This window comes from Toxorhynchites rutilus, chromosome 3, assembly GCF_029784135.1.
Source record: "Toxorhynchites rutilus septentrionalis strain SRP chromosome 3, ASM2978413v1, whole genome shotgun sequence".
NCBI classification, from domain to species: domain Eukaryota; kingdom Metazoa; phylum Arthropoda; class Insecta; order Diptera; family Culicidae; genus Toxorhynchites; species Toxorhynchites rutilus.
The window spans coordinates 127,935,023-127,955,705 of NC_073746.1; positions in this window are offsets into that span (position 1 = coordinate 127,935,023).

Sequence of the window (20,683 nt, forward strand, 5' to 3'; positions counted from 1 at the left end):
CATTATTTACAGATCATAAACCTTTAACCGGAGCTATGAATCTCAAAGATCCTTCTACGAAAATAGCAAAATGGATGATAGCCTTGCTAGATTATTCATATGACATCCAATACAAGGCTGGTAAGCAAAACGTTGTTGCAGATGGTCTATCTAGAATACCACAAGAAATTAATGCAAATGAAGAGGAAGACACATCTTCCGATATGGCTACATAACATTCAGCAGATACAGACGACTCAGAATTTATACCATGCACCGAGAAACCAGTAAACTCCTTTTCTAATCAAATAATTTTAAATATTAGCACTAACGAAGACGAAAAATTTTTCCTAAAGTGTTTCGACATACAATAACGAAACATATTTACGGCGTTCCACTTCTTATTAGAATTCTCAAAACAAAAATAGATTTTTCCCGAACAAATTGCATCTACTGCCCAGAAAAATTAATCAATACCATACAGATTGTATACAAAAACTACTTCAGCAGAGTAAAAAAGTTTAAAATTTTTATTTCCCAAAAACTTCTAGTCGACTTGAAAACTTCTGAGGAGCAGAACGATGTAATATAAACTATTCACTCTAGAGCTCATAGAGGAATTGAAGAAAATTTAGCCGAAATTAAAAGAAATTACTACTTCCCAAACACGAAAAAGATCATTCGACAGTTCATTTCAGTATGCGAAACGTGTCAAAAAGCAAAATACGAACGTCACCCATACAAAATCCTTTTTCCACAAACCCCCATACCCAAAAAACCGTTGGATATTGTCCATGTAGATATTTATATTTCCCAACCGAATATCTTTCTTACGGCAGTCGATAAACTCTCTAGATATGGGATGATGATACCAATTAAATCAAGATGAATCCCCTATATTAGAAACGGCATAACAAAACTAATTACAATGTACGGATGCCCTAAATTAATAGTTTGTGATAACGAACCATCACTCAAATCCGCAGAAATCCGAGGTATGCTTCTTGATCTTGGAACAGACATGTATTTCACTGCATCGAATAAAAGTGAAATGAATGGTATCGTCGAGAGATTCCATTCAACAATAAGCGAAATCTACAGATGTATTCAAGACAAATACATAGACGTTACAAAAAAAGAACTATTTAGAATTTCCCTTGCACATTATAATAAAACCATTCATTCCAGCACAAATCTCAAACCAGCTGAAATCTTCTTTGGAATCAAAGAGGGCGAAGAACGACCTTTAAATATGGACGAAATCATAACAAATAGAGACAAAATTTATGACGAAGCGATTGTGCGCTTGAGAGCAAAAAAAAACGGATCTTGACTACCATAACAAAACCCGCGAAACAGAACCATTACTCGAACCCAACGAAGAAATCTACGTTGCAAGACAGGGTATAAAAAGCAAGACGAAAGACCCATTTAAAAAAACTAAAGTATTGACGAATAGAAGGAAGACGTTCATCGACTCAAAGAATAGAAAACTTCACAAGACAAAAATTAAACGACGTCGAAAAACATTAAAAAAAATCTACAAAACAAATAAGATATACTAGACTAAGGTTAATCTTCAATAATAACATATTTCTAATTTTAGGTACACACAAATACAAATCGATGGAACATCCATTCTACAAACAACATTACGAAAAAAATAATGAATATTCTTATATTTTATATCTACCTAACAACCGCTTCTATAACAATAACGGACCTCAATAGACATGCTGGAATAATAGCATTTAAAGAGAAGGAAACAAAAATCGTCAATTCTCATCACTTGCACATCCACAAGGTTGACTTGGAGAAATTTCAAAGGAATATCGGAATGTTGAATTATACTTTGAAGCTTCTCGAGGAAAACGAACAAACAGCCGAATTCCAAGACGTACTTAACGCACAAATGTCTAGCCTTTTAGAAACATTTTCCAGACTGAACCCAGTCAAACGCCCAAAACGAGGAATTTTCAACCCATTAGGAAGCGTAATTAAATCTATAACCGGTAATTTAGATGACAACGATTTGAAAGATATCAAACAAGCACTTGAACAAACAGACAACAGGATAAATAAATTAATAAAAAATTACAAACAAACAAATCAGCATCAATAAAGGATTCGAAAATAAACTAAACTTAGTGATCTCAAAGATAAACTATCAACAAAGAGATATTATACATGAAATACGAAAATATAGGAACCATGAAAACAAGTGTAAAGACCCTCATGTTAGACAGAACATTCAAAATACACTATTCAATATGAAAGTGCTTGAAAATAAACTAAAAGATATTTTCGAATCTGTTCCAGGCCAGGTTAGGAATTCTATCAAAAACAATCCTTAATCCAAACGAAACAAAATATTTTTTAGATGCATTAGAAAATCAAAACATTAAGCTGTCCAACTTAGACCAGGTTTACGAATATTTAGGAATTCAAGTTTTGCACAGCAATTCAAACATAATTTTTGTTATCAAAGTTCCATTATTTTTGTCAGGAAATTATCATTACGTTAGGTACGAAAGCTTGCCCCACAACAACAAAATCATTTCTTCCGACTATCGTATTGCTGTTACAAGTGAATCGGCAACTCTCGTCACAAAAGAACCCTGCGAAATTATCGAACAATACCGGGTTTGCCATCGGAAGACCTTAATCAACATTACAGAAAATGGATGCATTCATAACGCACTTTCCGGACACAATTCTGAATGTTCATATAGTACAAGTTACAACGGGCCTATGCAGATAAAACAAATCTACGAAAACACTCTATTAATTCTAAACACCATTCAACCAGTCACACTCAACTCTAGCTGAGATATCGGAAGCAGAAAAGTCACAGGTAATCTACTGATCAACTTCCAAGATTGCAAAGTAAAAGTCAATAACGACACATATGACGCTGAAACCACCACCGATCATGATCAGATAATTCTCATCTCAACCATTGGGCTAACTATCAAAGAAACAGAATTTATTGAACAACCTGACATCAACCAACTGCACACATTCCATATTACCAACCGAGAACATATCGATGAGATACAGAGCAATCATACAGCCTTTGAAAACACAACAATCGGAGGATTCTCCTTACTCACAGTAATCATATGCAGTCTAGGAGTGTGGATCCTTTCATCATCACGAAGAAACAATTCATCAAAAATAGAGGTAAATCTGGAAAACGTAGAATAATTCCAACTACAATCTCACTTCAGAAGAAATGGCACTTCGAACCAGTCGGAGATTCGGGACGAATCTCACTTAGGGAGGGAGAAGTTAACAACGTACCACCCTAGCCCCTGTAATACATCCGATCTCACAACAGACCACACGAACTCCATCAAAACAGCCAACGCAGTATCAACGGCATAAGCTTCCCATAGAGCCGATTCCATGAATTGAAAACCATTCACCATAAGTGCAATCCGTTTACGACCAGAACCTAAACTACAGCCGAGCCAGCAAACGCTGCCTCGTCACGAACAAGGAACTCATTGATAAGCGCAAGGAACCATATGCGCAGGATCGTAATATATATATATATATATATATATATATATATATATATATATATATATATATATATATATATATATATATATATATATATATATATATATATATATATATATATATATATATATATATATATATATATATATATATATATATATATATATATATATATATATATATATAGAGAGAGAGAGAGAGAGAGAGAGAGAGAGAGAGAAAGAGAGACATGAATGAATTGTCTCAGCTTCAACCGGTTTTTGACGTAGAACTACGTCTTTCATTAAGGGTGCCAAATCAGAAAACAGGTCACGTTTTTATGAAATAAAGTTAACAATAAAAATTTTCGCAGCGAACGGATTTTGGCGATTTACATACCAAACGAGTCGGAAATTCACTAAGATTTGTTTGATATGCTATACATTACAATCCCCTGGTGTGTAAATGATTTAAATTGATGAAAACTAGAAGCATTTCGGTTTTCCCATACATTTGTTTGCGGGAGTGCCTGCTCTATAATGTCCCAATCAACTCAGAACAGCTCTCCAATCACCGGACATAAACACTATTGAGCTTCTATAATGGGACATCAAGAACCGTCTGTAGAATAAAAATCCAGGGAACAAAGCGGAACTCAAAACGACGATTAAGGAGATCTGGGAGAGCATTCCGTCTACAATGACCAGAAATCGCACTTCGGCTCTTGCAGGCAGTGAAGGACTCTGAAGAGGGCCATACCAAATACTAAGGGATTGATTTTTATTATCTGGTAGCATTTGTGAATTGATTTCAATTTTCTTTTTAGGAAAAATTTGAACTGTACACTCAGTTTTACCACGTCTCATTTGAAGATTTTTTGTTTGTTTTTTAAACATGAAGTAGAAATGTGATCGTTCTAATTTTTTTCTTATCACTACATGAGAGTAAAAAGAATCGGGTTTACGACGAATATAAGTCACTCTTATGTATTATCAACACGGGGAGTACTAAGTTGAACATTAGTACTCATTCATGAAAATTTGAAAATCTCTCCTGATATGTAAAATCACTAATGAGATTATTTATATTTAGAAAACTATGAGTCGTACCGAAATAGTGTCTTAGAAAGAATTACAGATTATTGATGTTAAAATGTGATGTAAATGTTTTCATTTAGACTAGAAGTCATGTAGAAAATTTCAAAAATGAGTCTAAGATGGTAAAACTAATTTGGACGAACTTTGTGAAACATCGAATTTTCATGAATTTTCGAAACTTCCAATTTTTGTATGTTAACAATAATTTTTAGCCAAAAATTATGAATCCTCATGTGATGAGAAAAATATGTTTAGGAGTTACGGCGAAAAACATTTGAAGACATGTGGGTTGAAACTCCTAAACATATGTTTTTACCATAGTGATGTGTTTGGGAAAGTTGTTGAAAACTATAAGCAAATTCATAAAATTTCATGAACCTTACAGTATAACAGAACAAACATATTAAAGAGCCTATCTCTATATATTAGGCTGTCAAAAAAGTCCTGCGCTATTTCCGCGCGGTGTCGTTGTAAGCGCGTAGTTCTAGTTGTATTCATTGTATCGAGCCATACTATAGCTTGTTGGAAAGGTATTATAATATAGTCCTTGCGCTATAATATAGTCCTTGACAGTGTTTTGTTTGGTTAAGTCGTTCGTGAGTTATAGTGTCGCAAATATGGAGCAAAATAAAGAGAAAATCCGACATATTTTACAGTACTACTATGACAAAGGCAAAAATGCATCTCAAGCTGCCAATAAAATTTGTGCAGTTTATGGACCCGATACAGTTTCCATTTCCACCGCACAACGATGGTTTCAACGTTTTCGTTCTGGTGTAGAGGTCGTCGAAAATGCGCCACGCTCCGGAAGGCCTGTCGTCGAAAATTGCGACAAAATCGCTGAATTAGCCGAGAAAGACCGGCATAGTAGCAGCCGTAGCATCGGCCAAGAGCTGGGGATAAGTCATCAAACCGTTATTAACCATTTGAAGAAGCTTGGATTCACAAAGAAGCTCGATGTATGGATGCCACATACGTTGACGCAAAAAAAACATCTTTGACCGTATCGACGCATGTGAATCGCTGCTGAATCCCAACAAAATCGACCCGTTTCTGAAGCGGATGGTGACTGGCGATGAAAAGTGGGTCACTTACGACAACGTGAAGCGCAAACGGTCGTGGTCGAAGCCCGCTGGAGCGGCTCAGACGGTGGCCAAGCCCTCATGAACGGCCAGGAAGGTTCTGTTGTGTGTTTGGTGAGATTGTCAAGGAATAATCTATTATGAGCTGCTTCCCTATGGCCAAACGCTCAACGCGGACCTGTACTGCCAACAACTGGACCGCTTGAAGGTAGCACTCATGAAGAAGAGGCCATTTTTGATAAACAGAGGCCGCATTGTCTTCCATCAGGACAACGCCAGGCCACACACTTCTTTGGTGACGCGCCAGAAGCTCCAGGAGCTCGGATGGGAGGTTCTTTTGCATCTGCCGTATAGTCCGGACCTTGCACCAAGTGACTACCACCTGTTTTTGTCCATGGCGAACGAGCTAGGTAGTCAGAAGTTACCCACAAAAGAGGCCTGTGAAAATTGGCTATCCGAGTGACAAGTGACTTTTTAGTTTACTATTAAAAATGACAATAAATTAGAAATTATTTTTTTTAATATCTATAGAATGGCTGTATATAGAAGGAGATTGTTAATGAGTGTATTTTTGTGTATTTTTTTAAAAATTTTCAAAACTGATGGTGTGATGATGGTATTGATTGATTTTGTTTGTATTTCATTTTAGTTTTTCAATTAATTAAAAAAAAATAATTGTGAAGTCTGCAATAGTTTGAGCGCGCGCGCGTTGACAGCCATAAACATACTTTAGATCGAACAAAAGCAAAAGCAGTTTTTCGCGAAAAAAAATTAAAGCATTCTAAGGGGTATAATGTGGAAACCAGAGGGAAGCTAGGGATAGCTCGACCGGAATACTCGTAAATTCATCTTCTCAACGGATAATTCTATCGAGATTTCTCTGTGTTGTGGCAGGTCTCATTGCAGATTCTGGTTGATACGTTTATACTCCAGGTTGAATGTAGGGCCTGAAGTATTGGTTGGAATTAGGCTTAGGTTTGCTCAGCTGTCAGGTCTCGATCACATTTGCAGAATGTTGTCGGGTATCTAGTGAAGCGGGAATTCCTTTGTAAATTCAAGGCTAATGGTATTGGGTATTATTCCTGATCGGTCAAGGATTTTTTCGGGTTGGAAATTTTCTTGACATGCCTTGAGATAAGTAATGGGCCTGAAGTATCGGCTAGAGTTAGGCTTGGGTTTGCTCAGCTGCTTAAACTCGGGAACGATCGCGTCGTGGCCGGAGATCTAATAAAGCGGGAATTCTCTTGTAAATTCTTGGCTAATACTGACATAGGTATTGGGTTCAATTGTGGGTTAAAATTGTTCTTTCGATTAGCAATCTATGCCTGCGAGATAACCAGTCCGTTTTCTTTTCAATTTAGTTTGCCTACTGGTTAGTTGATGAAAAAAAAACATAAATACCGTAATATAATTATTATCAATAAGATAACTTGTTCCGCACAAACCATTGCAGGGGAAAGAGGTGGGACCATCATCATTATTTAATGGGCTTTTATTGTTTTAAATCACATCAGTATTCATAATTTGTGGCTAAAAATGATTGTTAACATAGAAAAATTCGATGTTTCGAAAATTCATAAAAGTTAGATGTTCCACAAAGTTCGTCAAAAATAGTTTTACCATCTTGGACTCATTTTTTTCAATTTTCTGCATGACTTTTATTTTATATGTAAAAAACTAAAAAAAAATAAATATTTCAGATATTGCAAATAATTTTTATCTATATCTATATATAAATGGAGTGATGTCTGTCTGTTTGATTCTTATAGACTCGGAAACTACTGAACCGATCGACAAGAAAATTGGTATGTAGAGGTTTTTGGGGCCGGGGAAGGTTTTCGTGATAGTTTGAGACCCCTTCCCCCTTTCTAAGGGGGGGGGGGACTGTCATACAAATGAAACACAAATTTCTGCATTACTCGGAAATTAATCAAGCAAACGAAACCAAAGTTGGCATTTGAAGGTTTTAGGGTGCAATAAATGTTTCTATGATGGGTAGACACGCCTCCCCCCACTCAAAAGGGGGAGGAGCTGCCATACAAATGGAACACAAATGTTTGCATTACTAGGAAATTTATCAATCTAACGAAACCAAATTTGGCATGTGAAGGTTCTAGGGTTTAATAAATGTTCCTCTGATAGTTAGACACTCCTCCCCCCCACTCAAACGTGGATGTGGTAACGAAAAATAATTTTTAGGCGAAACGAAGTTTGCCGGGTCAGCTAGTTTGTAAATAAAAAAAGAGTACTATATTTTTTCTCAGGGTATTTTTTGCTTGCACGTTTTAACCTCAATACTCTATAGCTCTTTCTAAGACACTATTTCGGTACGACTCATAGTTTTTGAGATATAAATTATCAAAGATTTATCTTACTAAAATCGATATGCCCTTTCCAAAAGTTACACTTGAGTCAAAAAAATAACCCAATTGCTGTGGAAAACTCATATTTCCTCTAACCCAAACGGAATACAAACTTTTATTAGAACTAAAAATACTCATGTTTTGTCATTTTCCGATTTCATTTGGAATTGCTCCCTGGAGAACAATGTACGATCGTGTATTTCTAGAGTTTTATTATAAATCCATCGGAACAACTTCACCCGAAACCACATGCTAAACTACATCATCTGCTAGTTCCGGTTTCCGAGCGAAACCTGATGGAAAAATGTGTTAACATTGGTTCTTCAGCTGCCAGCGCACTAAAGTCATTTCTAGGGCTAAACGAGTACTTGTAGTGAATACGATGACGACGGTGTTGCCACAGTACGCGGCGGAAAATGGCGAACAAAGTTGTTTCCTAAATGGGTCCTCCCCCTCGACCGCTCGACTTGTGGTGATACCTGCAGAAGTCACCGCACCACGTCGGAACTGCCAGGTGTCACTGGACGGAAATGGCGAAAGGTAAACGACATGAAGACAGCCACTCGTGCGAGTGGTGGTAGCACTTGTGTCGCTTTGAAGAGGGTGAAAATTTCATCATTATAATTAGAACCATAATCCGCTTACAGCATGTTGAGATTCGTGGCAGGTTGGGCGACCGTTTCCGCTGAAAGGAAACGATAGGAAAAGTTGTAATCGACAAGAGCTTTATTTTAAAAAAGGAAGCTCAGAAGTGTGTTTGTAATCATGCTTGGATTACAGGCTGCGGTAATCAAGGGTTGGAATACTTATCTCGGATTTGCGGCTCCGTTTGTATTCCGTTGATTCGGAAGTATTTTCTGGTGAATAAGCTTCCGGGTAAGATGGTTACGTGAAAATTTCCCACGGATAACAAGCATCAAATATCTTTCCCAAGCTTATCGAGTGATGCTGCAAATGTGTTTGCTCATCCGCTGCTTCATGTTTCCAGCAGTATTTTATTTGAACGGAGTTCCCACCTCCATAAAGGCAAAAATTGATTACATTTCATCGATCATTGCACACGCAGTAGACCGACAATAAGGTCACTTGAAATTTTACTCTACCTCTGCTCTTTTGCTTGCGGAATATCTTATTTCCATCTGCTGCTCAGGTCCTGCCAGGAAGCAACAACTCAGAATAAATCACTTTGTTTATTCCCTCGTCAATCTCCCGGTTTACCTTTTTCACACCAACCGTTCGTCGAGCTTCTCGGACCGAGGAAGATTCCCCGTCAAAACTGTCACGGTCACGGCGGATACGGAAGGCGGCGAAACCAGCATCGGAATAAATAAATGCAAAATAGTTGTACGGATTTTTCGGGTCGACTGGCTTCCCACTTTGCATCCGAAACCGGATTGGGGACAGTTGGAAGCTAAATAAGCAATAGAGAACACATTGCGAAGTAAGCCAGACAGGCTGTAGGTCCGATTTCCGGCCCCACGACAGGAACGGGCTGGTTTGAATTGGAAAGGAAACGGGAGTGAAACATGCCCTGACACTTGATTGGCATATTTAAAACGGGGACCCTGATCGACAGCTTTATTGGGACGGCTTTGGGGGTGCCATGTTTCGTAGTGTTTGATTTTTTTCTCGGAATTTGATATTCCTCCACTGCTTTGGGTGGATAATTTCATTTGAGCATGGACACAAACTGATTGTAGGTGTTTTTTGGGTTGGATATGTTAGGATGTGCTCTGTGTAGGTATTTGTGACCTTCAGGGAGTTCTGAGAGATGAATATTTTCTATGTCGTGTATATATTTCGAACACATGTCGGACGTATTCTCGAATGAGTGGAGGGTTGTGTCGCAAATTCGTTAAAACACAATCGAATCAGCAACTTTGAAAATGTTACATTTTTTCTCATGGAACCTTTTTCAAAAACTCAAAACCCTGCATTGTGAAAACTCAACGTAAGTGAGACTCAAGTACAATTGAGTACAGTTTGAAAACTACTTCATTGAAGTAAGAATGATAAATTATGTATTATCACTCCGATGTTTCATCAACAACGGCTTAGCGGTGCGCGTTACTCGAGACAACAATTGGCTACGCTATGCCATAAGTTGTGACAATCAATTGAACATGATTTTGAACGACTCCGTCCAAACACTGGGCGACTTCATCACTCCAAGCGTTGTCAAGCGTTTGTCATTCATGCAACATTGGCACTCATTGTCGTCGGCTTTGTCGTTACAAAAAAATAAAATCACGCTCTTTTCTCATTCGGGGAATAGTCGTCCGCCGTTAGACTCTCGTCTGCCATTGCTATTGTCGTTGTTTGCAGTCCTCGCGGGTTTGGTTGGTGTTTCCCACCCAACATTTTACTGATGGTCCATTCGTCTATCGCTAGATGCAAAAGGTATGTCTCTCGGTTGAATGGAACTTGACCGAGATCAAAGCTTTGGGAATGTAGGGTTCCCGAAAATAATTGTAAATTAGAAATATGAGAGTAATATATCTATTTTCAGCGATAAAAAATTTGAGTTTAAACACAAATATCACTCCCGTGTCACTACAATCAGCTGGAACTTTCGCGCCCTCTCTAATGAGCCGCGATTCTATTGAACGCCCTTGTGTTACACATCCAGGCGTTCTGTGAATTTTGGGGCAACAAAAAGCGTTGTCATCCTGATGAATCTTTTTTTTGCTGTCTATTTTCCAATCATGCTCGCGAATGGTCGACGGATACAATGAACAAGCGCTCTCGAGGACGCACTGAAATCAAATCCTATCACATATTGGCGGGAACATCCGCACCGTGTATATGCAACCCTAGTTTGACTTCAGTGACTAACTGGCACCGATCGTTTTGGGGAGGAATGTTTGCGATAGATTTCAGCATTGGATTGGAAGAGAATGCGAATCGGTACCAGTTCCATTTTCTGTTACGCGGATTGTGCTTGTTAGAGAAGTCAATGCAATGACAAAGCACCAGTTGATTTCTTTTCGTTCATAGAGCGATATTTTTATATATGAACTAAACATTCTTTTCAATCACTACGGTGAAAAATCGTGCACCAAGTTTTACTTTTATTCGACATTTTGCCAATCATTCAGAATGTACTGCATAACAAAATGATGTTTCAAGATTTGATTGCAATGCATCACATATGCATGCGACCGAATGGGATATTTTCATGGCCAATCTGTGCGGAAATAGCATTACTGTTTCGATAACTACCATGCAGTGACGTAGAGTGTAAATACTTGAATGATTTAGAAAAGTGGCTCCCAACCTTTTCACATTCGATTGCAACTAAGTGTCCAGTGTCCTCTTGGAAGATATCTTGAATAAATAACATTGAGAATGGAAAAATCCTAATTGCATTTTATATACCAATTTCATAAATCGAGGTTGCGTTTGAGTGGAGCTGCTCTCCGTGATTGACCTGAACCTGCGAAATTGCAAAGAACACACTGAATGTCGCTTGGGAGTAGCAAACTATTCTCACTGTGCAAGTATCGGTGATTTGAACTTTAAATAGTCAATAACGACGCCGGCCATGTCCTTCCAGTCATCAAGAGAAGGGAAGGAATGTTAGTATGATATTCGCCGCCAGAAGTCAGAAGGTTCGTCTCTACAGCGTGGTTCCCTAGCGATTATCAGGGAAGGGATAGTGGGGAGAGGTAAGAATCAGTCACTGAGGTAAGTGATGTGATTATGTAAACGTAAACTTTCGACCACCAGACGAAAAGAAAATGAAAATCTCAAACGGAGAGTTATTTGTGGGAAATCTAGAAGGTTTCAGAATTGCAAGCGCAAGAAGAGCACTTCTCTAAAATAATTCGACTCAATGATATATTCTGTTATTCATCGCGCGTACTGATAGTTATATTGAAAAACCAGAGAAGGTTATTCATTGCGCGTGCTTTGTATTTTTAGGAAACCTGAGAAGGTAACTCTTGTAACTCTAACCTGAGAGAATTCCTGTGAAATCAATAAGACCGGAAATATTTATCACGTGTATACTCTATCGAACTTCATTCGCGCGTTATAGAGTTAAAGGAGCTTGCTATAATAACGAATTGTAAAAATGAAACTCCTTCGTCCATTACTTCGTAGCAATGCTCTCCCTCTCTCTCCTACAATAGTGTAAACCAGCATTCATGTATTTTAGGACCTCTTCTTTAAACAATTGATTCTAAACTCACATCTTAACCCATTTGCATTCTATATTCCAACTTCATAAATCGAGGCTACGTTTGGCATACAAAAAGTGATTCCTTTTTTCACTGAACGAATTTCTAGTCAGAGAATCATTTTTCAATATTCAACAAGCCTGTGTTTGCCAGGAAGATTAGTAACATCCAATGATGGTGAAAACAGGTGCTGGTCTGCAGCATCTTATTGGGTCGCTTCATAAAGATGCCGCGTATGGCAGTATTCTTGTCTAGAAAAAATAAAAAACCCATTATTCATCGAGTTTAGCCATTTTAGTGTGCGGTATCTAACCTAGTTATATAGCAACAGCTACAGAACTGATCTTTTGGCACTTGTTTTCTAATATTTATCACAAATACACACTCAATTATTGGATAGTTTACGTTAATCGAATTCTCAAGAACATCTGCAAGGTCAACAAGATGCTTACGAGATCTTTTTTGCCACTAAAACTAGTACGAATATATTCTTGAGGTTCAGATTTGACACATGTGTAAGACAGTGTTAGAAAAAAGAGCTTTGTGATCTGGATTCATTTCATCACTATCACTATCCCCATGGACATTTTCATGTTTTATTTGATAAATTTCTATCAATGTTCTACTCGTAACAATTTTGTGTGTATATTACCGCGATTGACATGTTCGTCTAACATTTTTCTATTAAGAAACTTGTCAAGAGCGTGCCAAACGCGAGAACTAAAAAAATGCCATATATTCCAGAAACTATAAAAGATAGAATTTTAACGCCTTCAAATACACTACTTTGCTATCTGGACTTTGAAAAAAAATTAGCATTAGTTGTATTTTTTTCAAAGATGACATGAAAAAGTCGTTGTTAGAAAAGCTATTTCCCAGTAAAAGTACCTTTGTGAGAAGATTAATTTCAATTTAAAAATATTTTTTCAGTGTAATTTCTAGAAAAAAATGGTTGGTATTTTTGTATGAAAATTTAAATACATTCCTACATTTAATTCTTTGATTAAAATTTTGTAAGTATTATATGTTTTGAGTTTCAAATTTGTGTAAACAATTTAGAGAAAATCTTTGGTCCTTTTCAAACAGTACTCTTGTTCTTTTTCGAAGATGTCTAGTATGCAATGTTGCCTTAATGACCAATTCATTTACACTCACAATGCGTCACTTTGACCTAGGAACAAACGTAACATGATATATAACGATGAATTAGCTGATACTGGGAGTAAATACGCGTGAAACTAAGCCGGTACTTAGTGAATAGCGGTCGATAAAGTGTTAATAAAGGGTGTGTCACATCAAATTGCATCACGGAAAAAACGCTGTAGAAATTTAATTTTTAGGAATTATATCTTCAGCTTTCGCTTATAATCAGATAAGAGTGTATAGATCACGTTGGCCATGCTTCACTGTCAATTTTTTCGTAAATTTGGAAAAATGTCGTCGAACGAAAAAGAGCGTCGTGAATTAATCCTGTGCACTCATTTCGAGAATCCGGAGTTGTCACATCGGGACATCGGTAAGATGCTGAGAATCGTCCAATCCACGGTCAGCAGAGTACTAAAACGATACTTCGAGAACCTAACCATCGACCGGAAGGTGAAGAACGGCAAAAATGGATGCTCCGTCAGTGAAAAAGATCACAAGCGCGTAGTTAAGCAGTTTAGATGTGATCCGAGAAGTTCGGTCCGGGATGTCGCCAATAAGCTGAATTTGTCAAGTTCATTCGTCCAGCGGACCAAGCAGCGGGAGGGCCTGCGTACATACAAGGTTCAGAAGGCTCCTAACTGCGACGAAAGGCAAAACATGGTGGGGAAGACGCGAGCCCGGTAGCTGTACTCCGAAATGCTGACGAAGCCGCATTGCCTGGTAATGGACGACGAAACCTACGTCAAAGCGGACTTTCGTCAGCTTCCGGGCCTGTTGTTCTTCTCCGCAGAGGACAAATTCAGCGTTCCGGAGGAGATTCGCAAGCAGAAACTATCCAAGTTTGCCAAAAAGTACATGGTGTGGCAAGCGATCTGCTCTTGCGGAAAGCGGAGCGCCCCCTTCGTGATGACCGGCACGGTAAACGGGCAGGTTTACCTTAAGGAGTGCCTACAGAAGCGCTTATTACCACTATAGAAGCAGCACGAGGGCCCGACCATCTTCTGGCCGGATCTCGCTTCGTGCCACTATTCAAAGGACGTGTTGGAGTGGTACGAAGCCAACGGGGTCACCTTCGTGCCATAGGAAATGAACCCGCCCAACGCGCCGGAGCTTCGCCCAATAGAGAAATATTGGGCGATTATGAAGCAGGCCCTCCGGAAGAACCCAAAAGTTGTCAAATCGGAGGCGGACTTCAAGAGAAAATGGATTTCTGTTCAAAAAAAACTACAACCTGACGTTGTACAGAACCTTATGGACGGGGTAAAGAGGAAGGTGCGAGCATACGGGCTTGGGCTCGAAGTATGAATAAAAAGAAAATGCCAAAAGTTGTTTAATAGTTTTTATTTTACTGTCTAAAATTTTCAAACGGATCGGTCTACTGGGCGAATTTCTACAGCGTTTTTTCCGTGATGCAATTTGATGTGACACACCCTTTATTAGGTTGGGGAAAAAGTAATCCATTTCTTTCTCGCTATAAGCCAGCTAGCGAAGTGATCAATATCTCGCGTAATATCGATGATACAATTTCAAAATTAGGTGACAAAAGGTGACATTTTACATTTAAAAAGAGCTTTTGCTATTTTTTGTCTGTTCCCTTCTATTGTGAGTAACAGGATGTCAACAATGGAAGTCAACAAAAAGAAAATTCTATACGTTTTACTCTTTTGCTTTTATAAAGGCGAAAATGCAAGTTGAAATTATGGATGCTGTTAATGTTGCCGATACTGTAACTGTGAAATACCTGAAATAATTTTTTTATATTATTTTTGTTTCAGTGTAATACATAAAATTCAGGAAATTCAGGAAAAAACGGTGCATATTTGACCCAAATGGGGCAATCCGCAGCATAATAAAAAAGATTTCGAATTTCACGCAAAAAAATGATTAGTTTATCCCCTCAACCTAATATTATCTGTATTTTTACTTATTTTATCGTTTTATAATGTTTTTCTTATGATTTATTTTTTTTACAGTCGACGTTGGTAAACCACAGACTGACATTTGAACAATTGAAGTTTGACCACTCCTGAAACATATCGTTGCTCCGATTCATTGTGAAGGAGCATTTCGTAAACAATCGCAATCGCCTTTCACTGCTATGCGACCATACCAACAGAAGACGAATTTTAATCTGACGACGGTGAGATCCTCGGAAAATATCGCACAAATCTGAGATCAAAAGCATCACCAGCAGAGCGCCGAAAAATTGGAACTATGCGGAGAAAGCTGTTGTTTCACCATGCGAGGAAATTAACTCGCTTTATGGCAGAATACATGCAAACCTGTTTTAGTGCGATCCTTTTTTATGCGATTCCTCATTTGTACGTCCATTTTTGTGCGATATTATTATCAAACCGGACGGGTCGCAAAAAATGAGAAAGCAGAAAAAAAGGATCGCACGAAAACAGGATTGCCTGTAGTGTTCAAAATCGAATTTGTGATTTTTTGTGGATTTTTTTTGAAGATTGTTCTCAAGCTTGTGGATTGTAGTTCATAGATTATACATCATTTTATATGTAGAAGGTGTATTCAAATGAGGTATTGTAGATTGTGAAATTGTTTGAAACTAGAACAATTCTACGCCAAATCGTCCGGCCACTGATCCGACCCTCTCCGAATTTTTATACATGTTACTTATGATTAAGGCTACCAGAAATCAGAATTTTCATTATAATATGACCAATTCAAATAACGACTGATTTTTGAAAAGGGCGTGTTCAAAATCATTGACCTTTTTTTTTAGAAAATTCAAACTCAAAATTCAGATTTCTGATTAAAATATGATGTTTGACAAAGTTGTTGGAAAATAAATTAGCTATTCAAGAAAAATAGCATTTGAAAAATCCTACTCAAAAATTTAATTTAATATTGAAAACTTTTATATCTCAAAACACCTCCCCTTCGATATTTTTTGGTATATATTTTTATCGGAGTGATACCATGTCGGACTCACCAAAATAAAAATATGAATTTTTTATTAAATTTCAATACTTTGTGAAATCGTAACCAGCTATGAAAAGTAATATGAAAAATAAAATCAATATAAGATTCAAAATGAAAAACTATTTATGGCGTTTTATCCTAGGAATAATCGTTCTCGAGATATCACCAATTTCTTATAATGAAAATAATTTTAGTAAAATGTCGGAATCTCAGTAGTAGTGTGCAGCAGCAGTATGCATTTTGTGATATCTCACGAACATTATTTTAATTGATCAAAATTGTCGGTTACTTCTAGGGTAAAAAATTATATTTAGTTTTCATGTAGAATCGTATGTAAATTCTATTTTTTTATATTACTTTTCTTAAATGACTTAAATTTTACAAAGTATAAATATTCAATAAATTTTCAAAAATTTCAAAAACCTCAATTTTGGTGAGTTTGACGCAGCATCACTGTACGTCAAACTTTGTTAAAGTAGAAGGGTTTTTCAATAAAAAAAAAATACAAAACATATCGAAAGGGGGGAGGGAGCATTGTTATGAGATATAAAAGTTTTTAATATTAAATACAATTTTTGAGTAAGATTTTTAATAGTGTATTTAAAAGTTATTTTTCCTAAGTAGCTAATTGATTTTCCAACAACTTTGTCAAACATCATATTTTGATCAGACATCTGAATTTTGAATTAAGATTTTTTGAGAGAAAGATGTATTATTTTGAATATGCCCTTTTCAAAAATCAGTGGTTATTTGTATTGGTCATATTAAAATGAAACTTTAGATTTCGGGTAGCTTTCATCATAAGTACCAAGGTTCAAAAAAAAAAAGAGAAAGGGGTTGAGTCAAAGTTTGAATGAAGTCTGATGTAATGATGTAATGGATACAAGAAATATTATTTGTTCTGATTTTGCCGAGCCCGAATGAATGAATTGATGAATCAAGAATAATAATAATAATAATGAATCAACGGAAATCGTAAAAAAAATTGATGCCAAATGTCTTCAAATTGCATGATCGTCAAAAAAAAAATTTTGTCAAATATCGATACTCTGAGACTTGCAAAAAAAAATAGTGATCTCGATTTTTTTTCGGAATTTGCTGCGAAATATTGATTTGCACAATAATATACCCAATGCAAAATATTAGCTCAATCGGACTTCATTTACTAGTGTCGCAGACGTTAAAATTTGTTTTTTTTTTCAAAAAAAAAATATTCCGATGCCGAATGTTTCAAAATTGCATGACACGTCGAGATTCACAGTTATTTCATATTTTTTTTGTCAAGAATCGAATTTTCGTACTACTGTCTGTGAGCTTCAGGTAAAATCAGAGCGCGATCTGTAATTTAGTTTGTTTACAGCGTTATTAAGCGTATTAAGAACAATTTCTGCTCGGCGATTTTTGATATGGATAATTTCTATGGTCAAAGATATTGTATAAAATTTAGTGTTGCAAACAATTTTTTTCATGCCGAGGCATGGTGAACCAATTATCTCGAAAACACGGTTGTATTAACCGTATGAGGCATTCAAAACGGCCGAGAAGAGGAGAACAGTTTGCCACGTCAAAAATAACTCTTAAACTGAAGCAAACATCAAAATAAATGGAATGGTGCTCGGAAATCGTCATTTAAGTTTAAGAAAGCTAGCCCGTGAATTGAATATCTCTCACGTGAGCGATGGTCATATTTTGCTAATGTTTGGACATGAGAAAAATCGCAGCACGACTAGTGCCATAAGGGCTCAATTTTCTGCAGAAATTCGATCGCAATGAACACGCTTGAACGATCAAATTCTGATCCCACCTTCATCCAACGCATAATTATTTCTTATTTCTGAAACTCAAATTACCGCTTCGCATGATTCGTTTTGACAGCATTGATGACATAAAAACGAATTAACTGCGTGAACTAGAGGCAAACACAAAAAGTGTTTCGATGATTAGATTGTTTGTTGGAAAAAGGGTATTGCTTCAAAAGTGGCCTATTTTAAAGACCATAATATAAATTTTGATGATAATTAAAGCATTTTTTAAATATAAATTACCGGTATATATATGACAGAATGTATGATCACCTTAAGACTCGTAATCCAATTATTCCCGACTTACCTTGGTATGGACACTGCACAAAACACTGCAAGACTGTTTTACACGACCACGCTATCCATGTAGCTAATGATGCTGTTGCACAGAAGCGTGATAATATTACATCTCAATACAAATTGAAGTTGGAAAGTGTTTTCTAATTTTATTCTTAGAAAACACTTTCCAGCATAAACGAGATCTATATCAATCTCAGTCTGGGCTGTGTACATATGTGGCAAAGTAATGCGTGCTTATTTGAAACATGTCTCTTGTTTCGCTCGCTCGTATTAATCTTATATTGCCGTACCATATATATCAGGGATGGCCAAACGGTAGTCCGCGGTCTACCGGTCGCACGCGTAGGTATTACTAGGCGCCCGCCATCTAGTCTAGGATAGTGTCACCTCCAAACGTAATGGTTTAAATATCTCTCCATCTTTTGCCGTGATCATTCTATAAGGTGTTCACGAAAACCTCAATGAAACATATTAGTTGTAAGTGGAGACGATCTGGCGTAGTGGTAACATCCATACCTCTCACGCTCAAGATCACGAGTTCAATTCTCACTCCAATATTCTTCCAAATATGGAAGCAAAAGTGACGAACCAGCCAAGTGTTGAAAATCACTATAATACAGAAAAAAAAATTAGTTGTAAGATTAGTTGTAAAATTTGTAAGACTTATTAATGTTCTGAAGAATTCAACTTCATTTTAACTTATATGACTCGATTAGTTTCAACTAAACAGGTTCTTTTGCAACTATTTTTTAAGTTATATTATTACTGGTGAGAAAATAATTCGTGCTCATATTTCTGCCTCGATGAAGATATGGTTCGAAATATTTTCGTGAGGTTTATGACAGCATCGATTCTTGTGTGTAGCGATTACATATTTCGGATATCATAGTAAATTTGTCGGTTCGTAAATGTTTGAATCATTCCGTTTTTTGTATCAAATCGAACCAATTGAATGATTTGCATGAATTCATCTCTGAGCATGGTAACTTTGAGTTTGGTAACTTTGTAATTGAACTCTTCCAATTTCTTTTCAAAACACGAAGTTCTTCAGTACAACTCTTCACATGTTCTATCATGTTGTTCAAATGTATGATTCTTCAGCACAAATACGAACTATGTTTTGCAAAATATTATTTTCTTTTCTAGACTTATTTAGATGATAAAGAAGGCATTTTGTCAAAACATTCTGCTATTTGTTTTTTGATTGTTGCTTTCCGACATCTGTTGTTTATCGCTTCTTTCATTTAAGATTACGATATCGGATAACGATGATATTTCGGCAGTTTGGCTTCCGCCGAGGTAAAGGGACGAACGATTGTCTCGCGCTGCTCTTCTGAAATCCAAATCGCATTTGCTCGCAAAGAACAAATGGCTTCCGTTTTTCTCGATATCAAAGGGGCATTTGATTCAGTTTCCATGGAAATTCTCTCAGAGAAACTTCATAATCGTGGACTTTCACCAATTCTGAATAATTTCCTGTACAATTTACTCTCAGAAAAGCACATGTTTTTCAATCATGGCAGCTTGAAATCTTCTCGTTACAGTTTTATGGGCCTCCCACAAGGCTCCTGCCTAAGCCCCCTCTTGTACAGTTTTTACGTCAATGATATAGATGATTGTCTAACCAGAGATTGCACGTTGAGACAACTTGCAGACGATGGAGTTATTTCCATCACGGGTACTAATCCCGCCGTTCTGCAAAATTCCTTGCAAGATACCCTGAACAACCTGTTCACGTAGGCTCTCAAGCTGGGTATCGAATTCTCTACGGAGAAAACTGAAATGGTCCTTTTTTCTAGGAAGCACGAACCCGCCCAATTCCAGCTTCACCTATCCGGCAAAACGATCAAGCACTCGATGTTTTTCAAATACCTTGGAGTATATTTTGACTCTAAATGTACCTGGGGAATACACATTGCGTATTTGAAACAGAAATGCCAGCAAAGAATCAATTTTCTCCAAACAATAACCGGAACATGGTGGGGTGCCCATCCAGGAGACCTCATTCAGTTATACAAAACAACGATATTATCAGTGTTAGAATATGGCAGTTTTTGCTTCCGATCAGCTGCCAGGATTCATATTCTCAAGCTGGAGAGAATACAATATCGTTGCTTGCGTATAGCCATGGGGTGTTTGCATTCGACACATACGATGAGTCTCGAAGTTTTGGCAGGAGTACCCCCGCTTACTCTTCGGTTCACAGAATTATCCTACAGATTTCTCATCCGTTGCAAGATCATGAATCCATTGGTGATTGATAACTTCGAAAATCTACTCCAA